Source organism: Rhinichthys klamathensis, unplaced genomic scaffold, assembly GCF_029890125.1.
Source record: "Rhinichthys klamathensis goyatoka isolate OS25496 unplaced genomic scaffold, OSU_Roscu_1.1 h1tg000246l_1, whole genome shotgun sequence".
Classification (NCBI taxonomy): Eukaryota; Metazoa; Chordata; class Actinopteri; order Cypriniformes; family Leuciscidae; genus Rhinichthys; species Rhinichthys klamathensis.
Window position 1 is genome coordinate 512550 of NW_026606768.1, and position 24188 is coordinate 536737.

Below are 24188 nucleotides of genomic sequence, written 5' to 3' on the forward strand. Positions count from 1 at the left end.
GTTTTTCTTTTGTTGTTTGATTCATATCAACAGCATCAGGTCCTGAGTATTACGCTGCTTTCACTTAACGTTAAGTATACAGATCTAATATAGGCTACACATGCGATTTCTTTACTTGATATTACGTTCACAGACATAACCAACTGTGTTTCTGTGAACTTTGTGTGTTTTTTACATAACCTTGTTTGTATTTGACAGTTAAGCCCAATAACACATACAATTTAACTTAGTTTAATACTCACGTGACGCTCCCATCTGACATCCAGCCTATGTGCACGTACTTCGGGTGTATGCACTCAGAAAACCATATAGCCTATCAGAAGTTTAGACTGACATAGCTTAAAGCCAGGGCTGGACTGGCCATCGGGCATACCGGGCATTTGCCCGGTGGGCCGACGTGCTTTGTGGGCCGATACATCTCATACTTCATTTTTTTTTTTTTTTTTTTTTTTTTTTTTTGTCTGAACGGCCCATAAAACTCGTATATCGGCGGCCCATTGTGTTTAGTTTTGTTTAATTGGCGGCTCTGGGATCTTTGTGCCGGTGTAATGTATTGGACAAAAAAGTCAGCGTAGGTTTTTCTTTTTCTCACAGACCGGCGCGTGATGAAACGCATAAATCAGCAGCCCATTGGTTATTTTCTTGATTGACACTGGGCTGGTCCAATCGCATCTTTAAACCCCTCCCCCTTTGAGCTCTGAGTGAGCGAGCAGTGTCAGTGTGTATCTGTCAAAATAGTCAGAGCGATGGAGAAGAAACGCAAGGAATGTGCAGAGAAATAGCGTGAAAAAAGAAACTTCAAAGGCCCTTCAAGTGTCTGATGAGGATAGTGAGGAGGATAAGGAGAGAGATGAGTGAGTGCAGAGAACTGTGGTAAGCAGAACTAGGCTACTGTCACAACAACACTATGGTGTGTTCACACCGAACGCGAATAGAGCGTCAAATGCGCATCTATCGCGTTTAGTTAGACGCTTGAACATTCGCTCGAGTTCAAATTTTTCAACTTGCGCGGAAGACATTCGCGGCAAACGCGTCGCCCAATTCGCGTCATTCGCAACGCCGTCATAGACGCATCATAGAATGATGCGTCTATTCGCGTCGTTGCATTGACTTTGTAATCTACTCGCCCAAATAATTAAATTCGCGTTCGGTGTGAACACAACATTAGGCTATGTAGGAACCCACTACCCAGTTACGCATTATTTACACATCTGCATATTTGACGATTACGCATTTTATTAGAATTGTAATGAGACAATAATGAGTAATGAGTTTGTAAACCATATTTTTCTTCAAAATAAAAACTCGATGCCGTTTCCGTCAAAATAAAAGATCATGTGCTTATCTCTGTATAGAAATTAGTACGAAACTAATTATGAAAGTTGCTTTTATTTTTCAGTGCATTTGTTTTACAACATATGGCTATTACTGCCATGGGATTAATATTATAACTATTGTGTTGTAGTAGTGTAATGTAGACAGACACTATATCACAACTAAAAGAGTTTTGAGTTTTTCTTTGTTCAATTTGCACACTGAATATGGGTTGGAGCTCTTTATTTTTAACTCTCAAAGTGCACCAGATTGATGAATTTAACATTAAAAAGCACAAAATTTTCTTACGGGGGAGCATGCCCCCGAACCCCCCTTGAGGGACAGAGGTGCACTCACCACAGATTTCACAAAAACCTGTGGGAAAAACCGGTATTGCTATCCCAGCTTATAGCTTTCTTTAGGATTCATCACTGTGGAGTATAGTTCAACTTAGTAGTTATTTCATCGGTTAACTCTTACTCACTCCTATTCACTTATGGCATTAGTGGTTTTAATAGGAGTTGGTATACATATTCAAGGGCGTGCAAAGTTCGGTTGTGTTATATAGTGGGCCAGTCTGGGCCAAAATGCCCGGGCTGATTTTTTGTCCCAGTCCAGCCCTGCTTAAAGCGCTTGCAGATAATAAACTTTCATGATGATGAAGAACTGCAATGTCAAGTGAGCGTGACCGGGACCGTGATAAAGATGATAATCAAAACCAAACAGATGTTTTGTTCGTTTTTGGCAGAGTATCTGAGGCACGGCTCCGCCCTCTTCTGGAAAGCGGGGTGGGGAGCACCAGCTCATTTGCATTTAAAGATACATGCACGAAAACAGCATGTTTTTCCTACCACTCAAAAAATGTACACGTATACCAGTTGTTTTATTGTATATGTCAACAAAGTGTTTTTGCTGGGGTCAAAAGTGGTAGTTACTCTTAGCCACTTGCATTTTTGCTGATCACATAGCTATCAAAACATGAAAAGACCAAGTGTCAATGCAATCCAAGAGGTGGTTTGAGATGAATAAAAGGCATGGCTTGGCCAAGTGTAAATGCATCTGATTTTACGGCCCCATATGCAAACGTTATGCATTCCAAACAGAACAACATTATAGTGCAGAAATTGTATTCATTTTTCTGGAATTTTTTTCCCATTTGCCTAGACTGGTGTAAATGGGACAGAAATCGGATTGATAAAAGCACGAAGTCAAATCTATAATCAAAACAGAATCATTTTTAGGTTGCACTTTATATTACAGTAAGTGTTACATATACTTACAAATAATATAAGGTAACCCAATAGCTGAGGTTTAGGTGTAGGTTCAGGGTTACCTAGTTATTACCCTACAGTATTTACTGTAATACACAAGACTGTAAAAAAAAGTGCTACCCATTTTTACTATACTAAATAACTAATACCTTCTTTGTAAGTTCATGGAAACTTAATGATAGAACAGAAGGTTAAAGCTTCAATAATACATGACCATTCAGAAAAAAATACATGTTTATTGAAATTACTAATATGATGCTTACACGTGCAGCATTAGAGCCTTTGGTATCCTAAACATACAACAGAACATGAAGGTTACATGGATAATTCATAAAAAAAATGAAAATTAGGTCATGTCATTTGAATGTCCTGTATGACTTTCCTTCCTCAGTGAACACATATTTTGAACAAAGATATTTTGATGTGAACAAAGTGATTGTAATAATACTTCAGTGAACGAAGATATTTTGATGAACTTTGGGATCTAAACACCTCATTGACTTTCACTGTATAACAACAAAAAAAATGTACAGAAGAAAGAAAGTCATACAGGTTTCAAACTACATGAGAGTGAGTAAATGATGACAGAGTTTAATTTGTGGCTTAACTATCACTTTTATATATTAATGGCTAGTTAATTCTTTTTATAATGTTCAGTATTCAGTATTCAGTAACGCGAACAGTGTTTTGTTCGGTCTCTGACAATCTTTACACCTCACATTTGGTTTTAGATGTTCTAATTCTAACATGACTAAAAGAAAGGCTGCTTTCTTGTCAAAATACCTCATGCATTAATGATTCAAGTTGTTTTGCAAATGGAACACACTTTAGGCAGTAAAAGTTAATGAAAGAGAACAAATCGTGTCAGCGCCATTGCTTCAGAATCAGTATGTGTCTGCGCGGTTTTTAAAAAAAAGCCCTGTGACTGCTTTGGTGAAAAGGGCAGGCTGAGAAAAAGAGAGAAAAGGAGCAATACAAAAAAAGATTTGAAGGCCAAGCATACATTTGATTAAACTCATTTGTCTGATAGGCTTCAATGATCAGATTTCACACACTGTTCAATAAGCATGTCATATCATCACAGCCCCTCACTGAAATCAGGTCCCTGCACTACATTAATTGAGCACCAAATGACAATAGGCTTTAATAATCGCTCCATTATTGCAAAGCAACTTCAACCCCCGTAGAGATCAAACAGGAAGTATGAGATTATTCATCTATATTACATTAGCTCCTCTCTCACTGGATCAGCCCAGTCTCTCTTCCGTCTCTTCTTAATCATCCTCCTCCATCTGACTCAGACATGTGACCTGCACTACATGTGACCTCTCTGATTTCCTGACATTTTCTCTCAAAGAGTCCCCTTAATATACATGTGCAAATATCCTTAAAAAGACACTCTATTATCCAGATACTCACCCTCATATTGCATTTAATCTACGCTAAACAAATCGTATTACAGAGTCAATGTTTACTGTTTACAGAGTCAATCAGATACGTTTTATGTGTTGTAAAAATAAATAAATACGTATACATAAATAATGTTAATTAGTTTAAACTATTTTTTTTAAATTAAAATCAAATTCACACCAATTTTACTTGACTTGTGATATTCAATTATTTTAATTACACGTTTTTATTATTATTATTTTACATGCGTGAAGCACTTTGCATTTCCACTGTGCATAAAAACTGTGCATTCTATATAAATAATATTGCTTTGCTTTTAAAGTGTACAACTTTGTATCAGGATATTGGAGGTCATGGAAATGAACGTTTCAGACATTAAAGGGTTAGTTCACCCAAAAATGAAAATGTCATTAATAATCCTCATGTCGTTCCAAGCCCATAAGACCTCTAGACATATTTTAGATTTAGTCCGAGAGTTTTCTGTCCCTCCATTGAAAATGTATGTACGGTATACTGTCCTTGTCCAGAAAGGAAATAAAGACATCATCAAAGTAGTCTTTGTGATATCAGTGGGTTAGTAAGAATGTTTTGAAGCATCGGAAATACATTTAGGTCCAAAAATAACAAAAACTACGACTTTATTCAGCATTGTATTGTCTTCCGGTTCTGTTGTCAATCCGCGTTCACGAGTCCGCAGTGCCGCTGCTGACGTAAGACGCTGCTGACGTGTATCTGGTGGGTCCGTGTATTCGGGTTCAAACAAATATGGCTGGGCAAAAAAATGCAAGTCTTCCTCTGTGTCGAAATCCTTAGACATGTTTGCGAAGATTGTTTTGTTTACAGCGTGCGTCTCCCTCAGACTGTAAACGAAGCTCGGGCGCACCAGACACACTTCAGCAGCGTCACTGAACGCGGATCCACAACAGAACCGGAAGACAATACAATGCTGAATAAAGTCGTAGTTTTTGTTATTTTTGGACCTAAATGTATTTCCGATGCTTCAAAACATTCTTACTAACCCACTGATGTCACATGGACTACTTTGATGATGTCTTTATTTCCTTTCTGGACTAGGACAGTATACCGTACATACATTTTCAATGGAGGGACAGAAAGCTCTCGGACTAAATCTAAAATATCTTAAACTGTGTTCCGAAGATGAACGGAGGTCTTATGGGCTTGAAACGACATGAGGGTGTGTCATTAATGACATAATTTTAATTTTTGGGTGAACTAACCCTTTAATGATTATGTCAGTCAGTATTTTATTTATGCATTTGGCAGATGCTTTTATTCAAAGCAACTTGCATTGCATTCTATCAGTTCATGCATTTTGTGGGAATAGAACCCAGCACCATTGCTAGTGCCATACACTACAGTTTGAGCAACAGGAATGCATATAAAGTCATGAACATCTGCACAAAACAGGTGCATGTCAAAGTGCAATGTGTTTCCATGACATCCAGAGCTTTTGCTACTGAGATCACACACACACACACACACACTCTCTCTCTCTCTCTGACTCACTTCAATGGTTCATCCTCAGAATATCAACACACTAGACTCTCATTCTAATTCTCTCTTGCCCCTCAATTTCTAAACACAAAGGCGCTAAATGTTATTCTTTCAAAACCACGCCAACCCTGTCGAGTATAATGAGAACATCGGTGCAAAATTGGCTTTCCATTTACGCAAAGGAATAATTAAAAACTCTGACAGAACAAGGCACATAAAGGCTATAACAAGAGACTGCAGCCAATCTGTGCAAATCAAGATCTCATTTCAAAGACCAACATTTGCTTCGGATTCACAGACAAGGACACAGATCTGTCATTTTGTGGCATGAAAAGAAAAAATCAGACACTTTAAATCTTGGCAGCCACAGAGCACTTCCGTAAGTCTGATGCTGGCGAGTTCAGAGCCGTTGAGGATTCTGTGGATGTAGTTCAGGTGTTGCAACTGAAGCCACAGTATAAACAGTTCTCCATATACACCATCAGGACAGTGACTGAAGCCATGCATTTCTGTCGTTTTGCTATTGAATTTGGCTAAATTAGGCTTTTACACTCTCTTCAGCCACACACACATCAAAAGTTATTCCTCGCATATCAATCTATATATCGGACAATACTGTCAGATAAAAAAAAAGTGTCAAATAACTGTCAGAAATATTTTAATAAAATTGATTAAAGTTAGTTTAAATAAACACTTCAGCATTGATGATTATAAATGTTTCTTGAGCAGGAAATCAGCATATTAGCATAGTTTCTGAAGGACTGAAGCTGAATGCTTCAGCATGCTTTCAGCTGATGCTGAAAATTCAGTTTTACATCACAGGAATAAATTATATATTAAAATATATTACATTAGAAAACAGTTGTTTTATAATTGTAATAATTTTTAAATGTAAAATATTTTTTTTTATCAAATAAATGCTGCCACATTAAAATATAAAAACATTAAAATATTAATGACCCCAGACTTTTGAATGATAATATATGTTTGTTAAATTTATTGGCACTTATTTTACTGAATGAGTTTAAAACTGATTTTCATGTCCACGTATTGAACCGTTACCACAGTCAAACAGATAATACGGTGTTCACAAAATAACCCAATTTTACATATCATAGCCTACATGTTTTTCTAGTATTGCTTGAACAAGGGATTATTTAAAGTGAGGGAAATTATCTAAATATCTCAAACAATTGTGTAACTTGAGTTGACATATGCTGACACAAAAAGAAAAAAAGAAGTTGTGTTGTATTTAGTTGTGCGAAGAAATCCTTGTAAGTGTACACTTCACATATTAAGAGATTATTTCATCTTAAGCAAACCAATTCTCACAAGTCATTTTCATTTAACCGATTCCGTCTGGCCTCAAGGGCATTGGCGCCCCTCCATCCAAACAATTTTCATTTGGGTCAATCAATGTGTAAAGAGGCAATTAAGGGGAGACTGAAACCGATACAGACAGGAAACAACACACAGCAGGAAGATACGACTGATGCTGATTTAGCATTTATTTCTAAGATAACAGAAATTTGCAGACGTGTTTAATAAAAGCAGTGAAAATCGAAAGCATTCTGGTGGCATCAACTCTGCAGATGTTAAGTGACAATGTGCTGGGAATGTAACCGGTGCTACTGTAGATTGATTCAGTGTAGCGGAAGTAAAGATGGCATCTGTCTGCTCGTAGTTTCTATGTTTTATAGCCTTGTACAAGGAAATATAAAAGTTTATAAATATAAATATTTCAAGCTCCCTGTGAGTTTAGTTTAGGTATAAGATCAGCAGGGTTGTACGGGGTTCAGATCCTGAATTTGAATTGAGAAAGCAGACATGGGCAGAATTGAATAAAATTACTGCTTTATTTATTTATTTAAACATATCTAGCATTTCCAGAAAAAAATAGATAATGTTTTTGCAAATGTATGATGTCAGGAATAATGTGGCAGACATTTTGTGCTGCTATAAATTCAGTGTTATTATGATGGCTGTGTTAATTGTTTTGACAGTCGTGAATTACATGTAATAGATGTCTAATCAGTTGAGGAAAAATACATATTCAACGTACCATATCATGGGAAAAAAGCAGGCATAATAAATCCAAATTAAAGTGACACAAAACATGGGGTAAAATGTAATACTATGTTGAATTTCTTCTAATTAAATTATAATTTAGTAAATTTCAACATCCTGTGTCTGTGTCGTGGACAATTCAATTTATATCCACTCTTGAAAACTGAAAGAGAGTTCTCAAATTCTGAATTATCACTGTAAATTAGAATGAATACGTTATATTTTCAGAAAACATTCATAATTTTGAAAGTTATTTACAGTATTTTATATATTTATATAAATATATCAATATTATCTAACATATTATTAGATACAAATATAATATATTATATAAAAAATATAATATACAATAATATTAGAAATATACATTTATATGTATTCATTTGGCATATGCTTTTATTCAAATCGTCTTACAAATGAGCTAGGAACATCACAAGCAATTTAATAATTTACAGTGAATTTTTATGCAGTAATTTTATTTTTAAATTTACAGTTAACAATATGAAAAGGTTTTTACTGCAGCTTTTATACATTCTTTTGAGGCTGCAACTGAAAGAGAGCAAGTTCTCAAATTCTGAATTTTGCCCTATCCTTCTGGTCAGAATACTTAAAAAAACAAAAAACAGAATAAACATTACTAGTTAGCAAACTAATGTGGATTATTCATATGCAGTCCAAATTAGCATCAGTGTGAAAGTTAAGATACTTTACATAATCCACAGGAAACAGAGAATAAACTTACAAAGCTTGCAAATAAAAAACTTGCTATGTTATGCCAGTTAAACATTATTATTACATATTTAAGTCACTTTTAATTACTTATGAATAGTCAGAGGTGTATGAACAAGTCAAAACTCCCATTTGCATGAATTCATTTTAAGTATGAATGTCAAACCCACAGATTCTCCAAGACACACTAATGAACCCAATGTGAGCAAAGGAAGCGGACAATCCATTATTTTGCTGAAAAAATGACATTGACAATATATAAAGTAATAGCGGCAGCGGAGCTAATATCACACAGCCAGCGTAAAGATTTCTCTCTAAAACCAGTCTGGGCCTCAGCTTCCAGGTCTGTGTGTGTGTGTGTGTGTGTGTGTGTTTGTGTGTGAGAGAAAGTCAATTGGAAGAAATTTTAATTTTCCTCACATCCCGTCACCCGCCTCTTGACCTCCTCGATGGTCTCACAGCGTTGCGTGACCAGCAAGCTGCAAGCACATCAGGCGTTGGTGTTTAATGCCAGGCACATCTCAGAAACAAGAGGGAGCATCGGTTAAATGCCATTGCCCAGTGATTGTGGCTGCAATTACATGGTGGAGATATCTGCAATTTATTCCTGTCATCTCCAAATGTTAAATCATGCAAATGCTGGGCACAGACCTCGAGCTGAACAAGAAGAGAAGTGTCCTTCATATGTGTGTGGAGCTTAAGGCTAATTGCAGCATCTCTGATTCTCATTCTGTTTGCTTGACCCAGAACAACAGGGAACACAGGGCTGAAATTAAAGCCCCGGTGCTGAGATTCTCTTAGCATTGATTGATTTCCAACAAGAGGATTCAGAATACCCTTTCAAAATAGTACTACCATCACCTGCAAAAACATTTACTGCAAGAAACCGGCAGCTGTTGCCAGAAATTGAAAGAAAACAGTGACGTCCAATTAACTGTTAAACTGACTGATATAATGTTAGTAAATTAACCTACCTGAACTACTTAAATCAATAGACAGAGCATAAGATACAAGGCACAATGGTTTACCAACTGATGCAATAAGTGTACCATATGAAGAAAACAACTGACAGTAGAACAACAGCTCAAAAAGCACACCTGTTCCTTGAGCATTATTAGTTGAATTCCCTGTTTTGACCAAGGCCAGACCAACAGAGAACTGCAAGTATACAACGACAGGATTGTTAGCTGTGAGGCTTTGGGAGTTTCTTCTCCTGAAACACTGACCAGGTCTCATGTCCTTCACCTGCACATTTTAGATCTTTAAAATAGACATACTGTTCAAACAAAGAAGAGCTTCAGGACTAAAATGGGTGCATTTGAGCTTATTCTTCCACAGATGTGTAGGGACTCATACGTGCTGCGTTAGGATCTCAGAGCTTTCGCTGTGTAAATGCTGAATCGGGTAGTTACACAACTCTAAATCTCGAAGGACGCTGAGTCTACTTTTATTGCAAAGGACACATTTCAAGCATTAAGAGTTCTGCAAGGGGGCTTTCTGGCTCAAAGGGAAGAACATTTTCCCTCTGGATTTGATTTAATTTTGTATTTGAGGTTGGGATTTAATTCAAAGGCCTGTAAGGTTCACTGACCCACTAACTTTGAAGCTCCCTCACTAAAGAAGTTCTTAGATAAAAGTGTCAGCTCAGGAGAGCCTGTAATGTAAGGTGGCATGAGAATAAACTCAAACAGATGTGTATGTAAATGTTGTTATTATTATCTAAAACTGAAACTGTAAATAAATGTTTTTGTTAATTGAAATAAAGATGACAAAATTAAAATATTAGACAAACTTAAAAAACCTTGGTAACTTAAATAAAATAAGTTAAAAGAAGCACTACAATAAGTAAAACTGTGGATGGGTGGGTGGATGGATGGATGGGTGGATGGATGGATGGATGGGTGGGTGGGTGGATGGATGGATGGGTGGATGGGTGGATGGATGGATGGATGGGTGGGTGGATGGATGGGTGGATGGATGGATGGGTAGGTGGATGGATGGGTTCGGATGGGTGGGTGGTTGGGTGGATGGATGGGTAGATGGATGGATGGATGGATGGGTGGGTGGGTGGGTGGATGGATGGATGGGTGGGTGGGTGGATGGATGGGTGGATGGATAGATGGATGGATGGATGGATGGGTGGGTGGATGGATGGGTTCGGATGGGTGGGTGGTTGGGTGGTTGGGTGGATGGGTTCGGATAGATGGATGGATGGGTGGATGGATGGATGGATGGATGGATGGGTGGATGGATGGATTGATGGGTGGTTGGATGGGTGGGTGGTTGGATGGGTGGGTGGTTGGATGGGTGGGTGGTTGGGTGGATGGATGGGTGGGTGGGTGGATGGATGGGTGGGTGGGTGGGTGGGTGGTTGGGTGGATGGATGGATGGATGGGTGGTTGGGTGGATGGATGGGTGGTTGGTTGGGTGGGTGGATGGATGGATGGATGGATGGATGGATGGGTGGGTGGTTGGGTGGATGGATGGATGGATGGATGGGTGGTTGGGTGGATGGATGGGTGGTTGGGTGGATGGATGGATGGATGGATGGATGGATGGGTGGGTGGTTGGGTGGATGGATGGATGGATGGATGGGTGGATGGGTGGATGGGTGGGTGGGTGGGTGGATGGATGGATGGGTGGGTGGATGGATGGGTGGGTGGGTGGATGGATGGTGGATGAATGCTTACTATTTAACCCTTATGTTAATGAGTATAACAACCTGGAGTTCCCTGCAGGATTGCAGTGGTAATGTGAGGCTGTATTATCTAGAGGATACAGGACTGTGCAACAGCAACACACTCAGTAACATGGAGCAGACCTGATGTGGGGAATCTGATCAGATCTGCACATCGGATAACACAGTAGTGTCTCGTCTTCCTGCACTGCAAACCCTTCCAGCACCAGAGATCAGTGATTAAATGGCTATTTGTGTTGCACTCTGTTAACATGTGTCTCTCCCTGCAGTGTATGTGTTTGTGTGTGTGTGTGTGTGTGTGTGTGGTGGAAACAGGCTCGTCAGCGTGTTTTTCCAGAAATTGTTTGCTGTGGTTGAGATGCACACTCTCAGGTTTGTGTGAATATGTGTGTCGGATAAACTATATGCAGTTAAAATTTATATGCATTAATTGAGTGATCTGTTTACAGTGTTCATAAATCAATCCTTCTCAGCACAAACAAACCAGATGAAACTTATTTCTAAAAATATTTCCACATTTGACAGACAGATGGACGGATGAATGAATGATAGATAGATAGATTACTTTAATTTCTGTGGTTTGCTCAGCAATCAATCCAACTTGCTGGCTCGGTCAATGCTGAAATGTCACTCAAAATCTCTTTCCAGTCCACACATTATTTGGCTGAATGTGTATAGGATGTGCCAGTCCTCCCTTCTAACCACCAGAGACTTGACAGTGATGAGAAGCATTTAATAATAGGGAAATTAAGTGTCTATATCAAGCTTCAGCACTTTTGATCAAATCACAAACACTGAATCTCAATCATTATGAATCTGTATGCTGTTTTTTGGGGGGGGGCTTAACTCCTTAATACAGTGAAACTTGCATGTTGCCATTGTCTAGCAGTTAGCATTTCCTCTCTAGAGTCTGTTAATAAAAAAATTACACTACAGGTCAAAAGTTTAGAATAATTAATTTAAAATATATATATATATTTTTTTTAAAGATGTCTCTTCGCAAAGTATAATAAACATTTGCAATATAAAAATAAAATAAAGAAAGAATAAAAGTTGATAACATTCATTCAGTGTATATATATATATATACACTCACCGGCCACTTTATTAGGTACCCCATGCTAGTAACGGGTTGGACCCCCTTTTGCCTTCAGAACTGCCTCAATTCTTCGTGGCATAGATTCAACAAGGTGCTGGAAGCATTCCTCAGGGAGTTTGGTCTATATTGACATGATGGCATCACACAGTTGCCGCAGATTTGTCGGCTGCACATCCATGATGCGAATCTCCCGTTCCACCACATCCCAAAGATGCTCTATTGGGTTGAGATCTGGTGACTGTGGAGGCCATTTTAGTACAGTGAACTCATTGTCATGTTCAAGAAACCAATTTGAAATGATTAGAGCTTTGTGACATGGTGGAAGTAGCCATCAGAGGATGGGTACATGGTGGCCATAAAGGGATGGACATGGTCAGAAACAATGCTCAGGTAGGCGTGGCATTTAAACGATGCCCAATTGGCACTAAGGGGCCTAAAGTGTGCCAGGAAAACATCCCCCACACCATTACACCACCACCACCAGCCTGCACAGTGGTAACAAGGCATGATGGTTCCATGTTCTCATTCTGTTTACGCCAAATTCTGACTCTAACATCTGAATGTCTCAACAGAAATCGAGACTCATCAGACCAGGCAACATTTTTCCAGTCTTCAACTGTTCAATTTTGGTGAGCTCTTGCAAATTGTAGCCTCTTTTTCCTATTTGTAGTGGAGATGAGTGGTACCCGGTGGAGTCTTCTGCTGTTGTAGCCCATCCGCCTCAAGGTTGTGCGTGTTGTGGCTTCACAAATGCTTTGCTGCATACCTCGGTTGTAACGAGTGGTTATTTCAGTCACTGTTGCCCTTCTATCAGCTCGAACCAGTCTGGCCATTCTCCTCTGACCTCTGGCATCAACAAGGCATTTCCGCCCACAGAACTGCCGCTCACTGGATGTTTTTTCTTTTTCGGACCATTCTCTGTAAACCCTAGAGATGGTTGTGCGTGAAAATCCCAGTAGATTAGCAGTTTCTGAAATACTCAGACCAGCCCTTCTGGCACCAACAATCATGCCACGTTCAAAGTCACTCAAATCACCTTTCTTCCCCATACTGATGCTCGGTTTGAACTGCAGGAGATTGTCTTGACCATGTCTACATGCCTAAATGCACTGAGTTGCCGCCATGTGATTGGCTGCTTAGAAATTAAGTGTTAACGAGCAGTTGGACAGGTGTACTTAATAAAGTGGCCGGTGAGTGTATATATCCAGTCTTGATTTCCTCCCAAAATAAAGCAGAATTTGTACCTGCATGGCCTCAGTTGGAAAGGGTCACTGTATCATCTCCAGGAATGACTCTAATGCTGCAGTCTTGACTTGAGTTTGCAGGACAGGTGTACGACAGGTGATGAGTGACAGCACTTTAATTGGGCCAAGCACAGCCTCTTCCTCACCTCCACACAATTCTACTCCACCATTCCAATTAATATCCACGTCTATCAGTCACAATTCAGACAGGAGATGAGAACGGAAGAGGAAAATATAGCAAATTATTACAGACCAATCAGTTTTAGGGATTGAAAAATTCAGTCCCTGCCAGAAATCAGTCCCCGATGATCATGTATTCATTATGGAAGATGTCCCAAAGCTTATGAGCTCCATTAATATTTTAGCTAGTCTGCCGCACAAGAGCGTAGGCAAGAGAGAACGAGATTTATCAACTGTCATAAACTGATCTGAAGCGCAACCCCCACTCTGCAAAACAGTGTAACTTTTTGATTAATTAAACTCCTGTGGATTACGAGACAGACTATGCTGCCTACCGAAGTGTGGGGTTTAATGTCCTCCGCAGCTTTGCAGATAATTGCATTCTCAGGCAATAAGTCTTTGTTAATATGTTGGGAAACATGGAACAAAACACTGGGAGAATAGGATACGGGTCCACTTTTGCAGGAGAGCAGCAGTTCACGAACGACTGCAGACCCGAGGGCTTTCCCTATTGAATTCACCGTACTGATCGAACGTTTAAAACCAGGGCCTCAATACCACATGAAAACTAAAGCTCCTCCTGAGACCCCATCGTGCTGAATGAATTTCAAACAGACATAACTACGCCTCCTGCTTTATTACGGAACAATTTGGAGGCCTTTTAGCGTCGACGGCAGTAAATGAAGTTTTTTTTCCCCTGCTCTGTGCAATCAAGCCTGCTGTCATTTCTCCTTTATATTTTTCATCATCTTCTTCTAATGAGGCATCGGGGGAGGATTATCTTGTGTCTCTGTCTATCCGCCTCATTGGTCGACTGCACTCCGGCTGACCAGAGGTCACACTCAGATGCTTCATTCTGGTGTAAGGAAGAGCACGTTGTGACAAGCAATAGGGGAAACAGGAGACCGCAGAGACTGCTGATGGACAGTTCAGGCTCCAGGGGAAGTCCCTCATGTGTAATGAACCTACAATGGCACAATAACAGTTGGCAGATTAAATGACTGTGTATCATGGGAGGAAAAGGACAGCTTAAACGAAAGCAACACCTTGAGAGTATTATCATGAAATATTGTCATGCAGGGGGGCACAGCCCGCACTGTAAAAAAAAATTGTATGTAGAAGTTTTCTATCTTATTTGTGGGCTTCTTGACTTCTGTTTTCCAATTAAAAGGAACAAACAGACAGGATGGGATGTTTCTTTTATATAGCCCCTGGTCCTAAAATAATTAACTTAATAATAATAATAACTATTATTATTATTATTATTATTTTGGTTTGCATACTATTCTGCAGTTTCTGGAACACATAATGAAGCCAGTCAAGCCAAAAAGCATAGCATTATACAGTTAATGCATGTTTAAAGGCCCCCTGAAAACAAAATGTAAGTTTTTTAGCTTTTAGTATGAATATGTTAGCCTTAAGGTTATGAATAAGCTGGTGTGTTCCAAAACAATGACAAAAAATCTCATTTAGGAGATATAAGCGTTCAAAACTTAAGTCTCTCACTTCCGCTAAAATGGATCACGGATTTGTATGACATCACCGCGGACTTCAGCTTCTCATTACATCGTCTGTCCAATCAAATGCTCTCTAGAATCTAAAGCGCCTCACCCCCTATGCTATAAATACCACCTGGCCAAAGCGACAGTTGACACCTTTTTTACAGTCTATGGTTGGCACATCATCACGGAGCAATATGGGTTGGAGATGTGTGTTCGGTTGCTCAAATGCTCGAGTTTTATTCCGTTTTCCAATTGTTGGTTAAGAATGAAATGGCTAAAATGTATTCACACCTCTATTGAATCCAACTTATCATCAGCGCTCGGATTCGCTGCATGCATGGTGCTGTCAAGTACGAATTGCAGTCTGTGAGGTAATCTAAACGCTATTGACTATTTGAAAAGGGGGAGGAGCCATTCAATATATCCCGCCTAAGCTTCCTGTGTCAGTGGAAATTACATCAACGCATCATACAAAGCTGCGGTTTCAACTTTCAAGGCACTTCAGTGGGGCTTTAAAGGCACAATATGTAAGAATTTTTCGCCACAAGAGGGCGCAGTTTCCAACAATAACAAAGGCGTAGGTTGATGACGCAGTGATGAGCTGAATGATGGGACTTGCTGTCAAGCTGATGGATCTAATAATGTTTATGGATGAGGGCAAACATTCATGCTTTTTAACATTACAGTGGTATGAAGCAGGTCGCGATTGCTAAAGAGACATATTACACGCGAGTCCCGCGGATATAAAGGAATAAGGACATTTGATTCTACCGAACTACCCGCAAGTGCTGGATTACTCACACAGCTCAGTTTATTAAACTTGTGAGGTAACGCAGCGCTGCTTCACTTGGTCTAACGTTACACTATCGCACTAAACGGCATTTAAATGTGTGTTGAAAGTTATAATGTTATACTACGTGTTAGTTTGTTTGCTATACGAAACTAGCAGTAAGCTAGATCAACATTAGAATAACATACTGACCATATTCTAACATTTCATCATGTTGAGCTAACGTTATATAACATTGATTTGTTTTATGTACATTTGCTCACCTGTCTAATAAAGCTGTCAAGTTGTGACTCGTGAAGCTCTGTCGAGTCCAAGTTAGTCGCGGACGTGGAGCTCTCGGCATCTCAAAAACGCCACGCTGATATTGATCCTCATTTTAGTTCTCCTTGTACCAAAGTCTGCTTGCCATGGTCTAGGTTTTAAAGAAACAAGAACTGCGTGCCGCTAAACGTTACGCACTACGCAGTTGTCCACGTCTGTCTCCATGGTTACGTCATGGCTATGGCAGTATGAACAGAAACCGAGGATAGCGCGGATATTGCGTCATTGACAGGCGACATTTTTTTCCGGGACGGCCACTTATTTAAAATTGGAATTTCTCTGAAATAAAAAATCTTTGGAGACTTTTAGTTTTGGGATATTGTAATTACACAACTACAGGAAATATATCACACTGTGCACGTGATTTTTGGATATTTTATTACAACATTCTTACATATTGTACCTTTAAGTTCAAATAGGCCTACACTGAAAGAATTGTTTTTAATTAAAATTATGCCAACTTGACATTTAAGGTCAGTCAAGACATTTACTAAAGTAATTTAATAAAAAATAAAATTCTCAATTAATTTTTATCCTGCAAGGCCTGAACTAGCGATATTATGAAGTTATGGTACAAAGGTGGTATTATTGTGTTTATATTTAAATATAATAAATGGCTGTTCCAAAATCTAGTGAGCTACCTAAATAGGCATATCTTCTATGGTGAAATAGCCCATTTGTGATTGTATTTAACTTTTTTTCCATTTATTTTTATAATTAACAGTTTGGACAATGGCGTTCAGCTGGTTCCTTCAACCTGCCCAGCTGACAAGTGCCCAAAACTGCTCTAAAACCAGCAAACCAGACTAGCAGTTGCCTATACTAGAATCCTCTTCTGAGTCACTCATCTGAGAATCTATCCAACATTAAATGCTGAGCTCAGCTCATAGCAATCAATCCTGGAAAAAGAGCTTGTCGCTGGGTTATAAACAAGCAACAGTTTAGAGGCTGATGTCTATTTGTTTGGTAATGAAAAATTATTTTCTCTCTCTAAACACATGGGGGGGGGAAATCATTTTATTATCTTTGTACATAGATAACACATTATTATGAAGGTAAATCATCTCTGTTTATCAAACGCTCTTTGGTGCAGCGATGACAATAAATCATATACACAGTAGATGTGGGGAGAAGAGTCACTGAATAGCTCACAAACTGTTAGCCAGGTGCAGACACAGACGGATGATGATGATCAGGAATAAAGTTCAAATGCAGCGTTTAATAACAATCCAACAGGTAATACATACGCTAACACTAACGAGACCAGACCAATCGGGTGAGGAGTTTAAATTCACATAGTGATAACAACCTAAACGAACAGCTGTGCCTGTGATGATGCTTAGGCCCTGTCCCAAATGGCACACTTCATGTGCACTTTCGGTCTTGTGGACTTACAATGGCTGCCGCGTGCGCGTGTCCGTTAAGTCCGTGAGACCGTAGTGGGTCCCATTTGTCATTTTTAGATCTCAGAAGGGTGCTCGCGAGCGCCCCCTCTGCGGTCGATTTGCGCCCTTGATGCGCACTTTTGCCGAGCCCGCGCTGATGCGGACTCCACAGCAGACTTCTTCCCGACATTCAAAGCGGCGTTACGTCGCGAAAGTGCGGACTCAGAGGAAGACCGCGAGTGCTTAGGGTTCCATTTGGCACAGGGCATAAGAGTGGCGGAAACTCAAACAAAGGAACACATGTGACTAATGAAAACAAACTAAAAGTCCATGAAAACTAAACTAAGAACAACACACAACTGAATAAGTGTGACACAAAGGCATTTCAGTTCAGTTAAAATTAAAATGTAAAGGAATATAGACACTTAAAAAGATGTGCATGTTGCATTTTACTTAAATTGAGCAAGCTTGAGTTGGCCCAGCTTGTTTCCGCCACAGAATAAAAAAGAAAAAAGGACGGCAACTTTTTATCTCAATGGCGGGTTTATATCTGCAATTCTTAAAAAAATGGAGGATTCCGAGATATAAACTCACAATCGCAGGAGAAAAATTCAGAATTGTGAGAAATTATGTTTTATTTCGGAATTCTGACTTTTTATTGACTGTTTGTATCTCAATTAAGAATTGCAAGATATAAACTCATAATTGCGAATTATAAAGTCAGAATTTTCGATTTTCAAGTTTTTTTCTTGCAATTGCGACTTTATATCACACAATTCTGACAATATAACTCACAATTGTAAATTTGTATAATCGCAAAAGTCAGAATTGTGAGATGTAAACTCACAATTGTGTGGGAAAAAAGTCAGAGTTGTGAGATAAAAAGCTATTTTTTTTATTGCGTGGCAGAACAAGCTTCCATAGCCCAGATAGTTTATCATTTGAGATACTTGTCAACATGACTGGTTTACAACAGTCTTACTGATGTAATCTGACATTTCTAAGTGAAACACAGGATATTCATTTACATTTATTCATTTAGCTGACGCTTCCATATTCAATGAAAATGGAACGGGACTTGGATGAGAATGGGCTATGTGCACGCATAACTTCCGCGTTTGACGCAAGGATGCTCGTGCGTTTCCGGTTGGGGAGATTTAAAGCGGAGGAAAACCGAGGAAAACGGTATTATGGCAGAGTCTTCAAAATTGACTGTCCTCTCGTCTTTAAAACGAAACTTTAATACGTTTAGATGTAATTTTATATATAGTTATGTTTATTTAATATAATAAACACAGAAGCATAAACAAAATGAGGAGTGTCTGTTTTGTCTGTTTTTGTGACTAACGTTTCTTTAGTATAGCAATAGTGTATAAAAACCAATATAAATTCTCGGTATAGCATTGGACTCTACGATCGGCGGAAGTAATCCAGCATCCTTAGACCTTCACCGGAAATACCGCCGTGCATAGAGCCCATTGATTGGATCAGAGAATAGTGGGTTTTACGGGCCTGAAAGGTGGGGAGGGGAAGAAGCAAAGTGGAATCGTTGATGTGGAATGGGTGAAAAGTAAAGTATTAATTATAATATGACAAAATAAATGGGAATAACATGCATGTGTATTAAATAGGGTAATTTCATGTTGACATTTTCAATGTTGATAAATGTCAAACATGTAAAAGGGACCTTTTAGAAATGGAAGAAGGAAAAGCATGCGGATTAAAAAAAAAAAAAGCATTTTAATTGTCTACAGATTCAGTGGCAAACATGCCAGATCTTGGGGTAGCAAACAGACCAGACATCTATGGTGGAATAAAAAAGAGAAATAAGGACTCAGTGATGCAAAGACACTTCTAAAAAAAGGGAGAACACTAGTGGGAAGGATAATAAACAACAGAGATGAATGAAACTCTCCGGTGCCCAGACAGGTGGAAATAACAGAGAATTGAACTGAACGAGGATAAAGAAAATCATCTGTCTTAAAGTATCAAGGCCATTTGCCACGGACTGCGTTGCTTTATAAATCATGAGATGCAGAGCAGAGCAGTTTGATTTCCTCAAGGTATACCAGTTAATGGGATTTGACGGGATATAAAATAACAAATAAAAGCAATGTACATAGATTTAGCATTGGACATAATCAGAAGCTGCTCATTAATAGTTAACAAGCAGGTTTGCATTATGACGTCACTGTATACCTGCCTGCAAAAACCAAGAACTTTATTTCTTTTATTTGACAAAATCCTGCCTTCTGGATGTGCTTTTATAAGCTTAAAAAGAATCCAGGGATGATCTAACTGGCTGTTCCAGTGGATGTGTCATTATTATGCAAAGCGCTCCTTACTATTGACTTAAAAGAGCATGTCAAAACACAAACAAGTCTTAATTATAATATTTTATTCTAAGAAGATGAAGCCAAATGGTATCTTAGAGATGTAGGGTATTTAGTGACCCAGATTGAGCATGAAATATATGCAGATGGCAGGAGAATTTCAGAGTCCACTAAATAGCTTTTATGATCATAATTATATGCCATTTGGCTTATAATTTTCATACATTAGAAGCTTTTCACGAGTCGATCTGTCGACAGAAGGAGCATGGCGCGGCCCCGCGGAATGACATAAAAAGAGAAAAGACAACTGACCTCATTGCTCAACAGGGCTGTCCCTCTGACTCGGCTCACGTGTGAGTAACAGTGATCATGTATGGAGAAGATGGAGGAGGACAGCTGAAGATATTACAGACAATTGTAGACAGCAAGAATGTTGCAGTATGTTTGTTGCATAAACATAGCCATGTTAAGACTGTCTTAAGTTCTAATACGACCAGTTAGTCAAGGCCGGGGCAATCAGATTCAGACATACTTTTTGGTATCAAATTAGACCAATGTACGTTTTTATGTACTAACTGACTTGTAAACGTTATAAGCAGTCTTGGCAGTTTATGCAACCAGCCACAGAATATTCCATAACAAATCTGTGCATAACTTCAAAAGCGCTGCAGATTTCCAGAGCTGTTTGTAGTCCTAAAACCTGGAAGAAAATGAGCATATTCAAGCCACGGATTCCCTTGGGGAATTTCCCATTGTGGTTATGAATATCTGAGTAAATGAAGGTAATATTACTTGTAGGACAAAAGGTGAAAGAAAATTACTGAGTCAAACATCAAATGTGATTTTTAAAAGCCTCTGTTTAAAAAAAAAAGACATTGATAAGTTGCTATACAAAGACAATGACATCTACCACAAGTAAAGTTTTTGAAAGAAGTCTCTTATGCTCACCAAGGCTGCATTTTCTTTGATCAGAAATACAATAAAACAGTATTATTGTGAAATATTATTGCAATTTTAATTGTATTCTATTTTTATATATTTTAAAGAGTAATGTATTCCTGTGATGGCAAAGCTGAATTTTCAGCATCATTACTGGTGTTCAGTGTCATGTGATCCTTCAGAAATCATTCTAATATGCTGATTTGCTACTCAAGAAACAATTATTATTATTAATATCAATGTTGAAATATCAATGTTGTGCTGCTTAATCTTTTTGTGGATCTCTTGTGGAAACCGTATAAATGTCTTCACTTTTGATCAATTTAATGTGTCCTTGCTGAAAAAAAGTATTAATTAAAAATGACTGACCCCAAACTTTTGTACAGTCTGATTTTTAAAGTTTTAGTCCTTACACAGCTAATTATCAAATGAATAAAAAATAGGCATGAAATATAGATGTTTCATTATTCTATATTATACACATTTTAAATATAGATTTGAAATTAAATAAAAAAATAATTTGAAATAAGCCCATTTATGCCTCAAAATAAATGTTAAAATAAGAAATAAACTTATATTGTGAAATAGTCACAAACGACAAAATAGTTTAAATTATGATCATTAAATTTAAAGTTGTTACACTGAAAGATATTAAAACCACAGTTATGAGAAATAAAGTCACTATTGAGATTAAAAGTCACATTGGGTAAATATAAAGTCACAATTACAACAAAAGTCACACTGGAGAATAAGATCATATTAAGTGAGAATTATGAGAAACAAGTTGCAATTATGAGATATAGCTGAAATGTGCCTGTGATATGAAAATAAGTAAACTGACACAGATGTAAAATTACCACAGTCAATTGCATACTTTAGTGTGCATATAATTATACAAAAATATTTGAACTAAAATTGAGCAGTGTTGCCAAGTCTGCAGTTATCCCATAGAATTGGGCTACTCTTAAGTTGTTGCCGAGTGATACGTTTTTCCAAGGGTTGATTTCCACTCCTGTGTGTATGATTTCGGCCCTCCAACAACCCCCGAAACACCCCTCCCAGATGTACATATTCAGTGGAGAATTTGGTCGCCTGACGGAGAAAATCGCATTAGGTTATTTTGGGACTACTTTAGCTGCACAGACCTGGCAACCCTGCCAATGAGAATCAAGTATTCCAAAGAGCTTGTAAGTATGCACTCTGCATCTCCTTTAAGGTGAACAAAACCAGTATAAAATTGTTTTAGTGGTCCAGAAATAAAACAGAGGGACATACCAGCTCACAGCAAAACTGATGCCAGGCTGATTCTGTCAGGAGCAGAGGACGACTGCCAACCGCTCCCGAAGGAATGCCAATGTGTCTCTTTCATGCTGTTCTGTAATCTCTTTTACAGCCATATGTTTTCCTTTCCCACCATTTTAGACATAACCATATGCTGTTCTTTTTTTAAATTAAGGAACTGACGGAAAGCGTGGGTATGAAAGACAACAATGATAAATAATAGAACAGTGGAAATTTGGATCTGCGGCTTGGCTCTCCACAGGGACTTTCATGATATAGAATTATTGGTAGCAATTTATTTTACAGTCCTGTGCTGAATGTACTGTAGGCTACATACAGGTCCTTCTAAAAAAATTAGCATATTGTGATAAAGTTCATTATTTTCCATAATGTAATGATAAAAATTAAACTTTCATATATTTTAGATTCATTGCACACCAACTGAAATATTTCAGGTCTTTTATTGTTTTAATACTGATGATTTTGGTCAGGCGCTTCTGCCACAGTTTCTGGTTCAAAAGTGGCTTGACCTGGGGAATGCGGCACCTGTAGCCCATTTCCTGCACACGCCTGTGCACGGTGGCTCTGGATGTTTCTACTCCAGACTCAGTCCACTGCTTCCGCAGGTCCCCCAAGGTCTGGAATCGGTCCTTCTCCACAATCTTCCTCAGGGTCCGGTCACCTCTTCTCGTTGTGCAGCGTTTTTTTGCCACACTTTTTCCTTCCCACAGACTTCCCACTGAGGTGCCTTGATACAGCACTCTGGGAACAGCCTATTTGTTCAGAAATTTCTTTCTGTGTCTTATCCTCTTGCTTGAGGGTGTCAATGATGGCCTTCTGGACAGCAGTCAGGTCGGCAGTCTTACCCATGATTGCGGTTTTGAGTAATGCAACAGGCTGGGAGTTTTTAAAAGCCTCAGGAATCTTTTGCAGGTGTTTAGAGTTAATTAGTTGATTCAGATGATTAGGTTAATAGCTCGTTTAGAGACCCTTTTCATGATATGCAAATTTTTTGAGATAGGAATTTTGGGTTTTCATGAGCTGTATGCCAAAATCATCCGTATTAAAACAATAAAAGACCTGAAATATTTCAGTTGGTGTGCAATGAATCTAAAATATATGAAAGTTTAATTTGTATCATTACATTATGGAAAATAATGAACTTTATCACAATATGCTAATGCTATACAAACTGGATAATAACTAGGTACTAACCGGGAACTTACCCCTAAACCTAACCTTAACCCATGTGGTTACCTAGGTAAGTACACTGCAATTACACAAATAATTAATCAGATTTTTGAAACAAGGTGGTGTTTGGCCAGACAAAACTCACCGCCAGGTTGTTGCTAAGCAGTTTCTAAAGGTTACTGGGTTTTTTTCGGCACGTTGCTAGTATGTGGTGGTATTCTAGAACCTGCATATGGCTTGAGTTCTACAATGTAAATCTATGGGATTTAAAAAAAATTGTAAATCTGAAGTAATAGCGAAAAGTAATAGCACACCTTACTTCAACAAGTATTGACACTCAAAATTGAGGCAGAGTGAGCCAGACAGGACAGGATATCACTTAAAATGTGCAAATTACAATACCAACGAGGAACAATGCATTTCAAGGTTGCTGGCAGGCACAGTGTTTTTTGTCTGTGTTTGACAGTGTGCCTTCTGTCAAATAACTTTCCAACTGAGCTGTCAACAGACCCAGAGGTGGAAACAACAGAAGCATGTCATTGTGAACAATAACATTTCAAGGTGAAATTACCATTTGTCAGACAATGGTTTCAGGGGGTGGGCTTGTGTAATTTGCACATTAAATATTTCATCTAGGCTCTGTGTTTTATTAATGTAAACTCCTGTTTAGCTGGAGGCTTCTTGGCTTTAAACTGTACTGGCACCGTTCACTGTCTGCTCATTAACGGATAGAAGTTATTAAACCGTTTAACCACATTACACACAACAAACCAAACACATCTCCTTTATTTATCATACTCAAGATAATCGCATAAAATACATGATCATTTATTGAGCGGTTTAATGTACAATTCATTGACATACTTTTTAGTCATTCACTATAAAGTTAAACACCTAAGGCTGAAAACGACACAATCAG

The 24188-nt window shown here is 38.5% G+C and overlaps 1 protein-coding gene across 1 annotated transcript in view; it reads right to left on the reverse strand.

The window, feature by feature from the left end:
• The window catches only part of kcnj21 (potassium inwardly rectifying channel subfamily J member 21), a 43152-nt gene extending 28800 nt beyond the window's left edge, over positions 1-14352 (reverse strand). Inside the window, exon 1 of the mRNA XM_056266239.1 lies at positions 13348-14352. The gene's annotated coding sequence lies outside the window, so the exon portion shown is untranslated. The remainder of the gene's footprint in view (positions 1-13347) is intronic.
• Positions 14353-24188: the final 9836 nt, after the last annotated feature.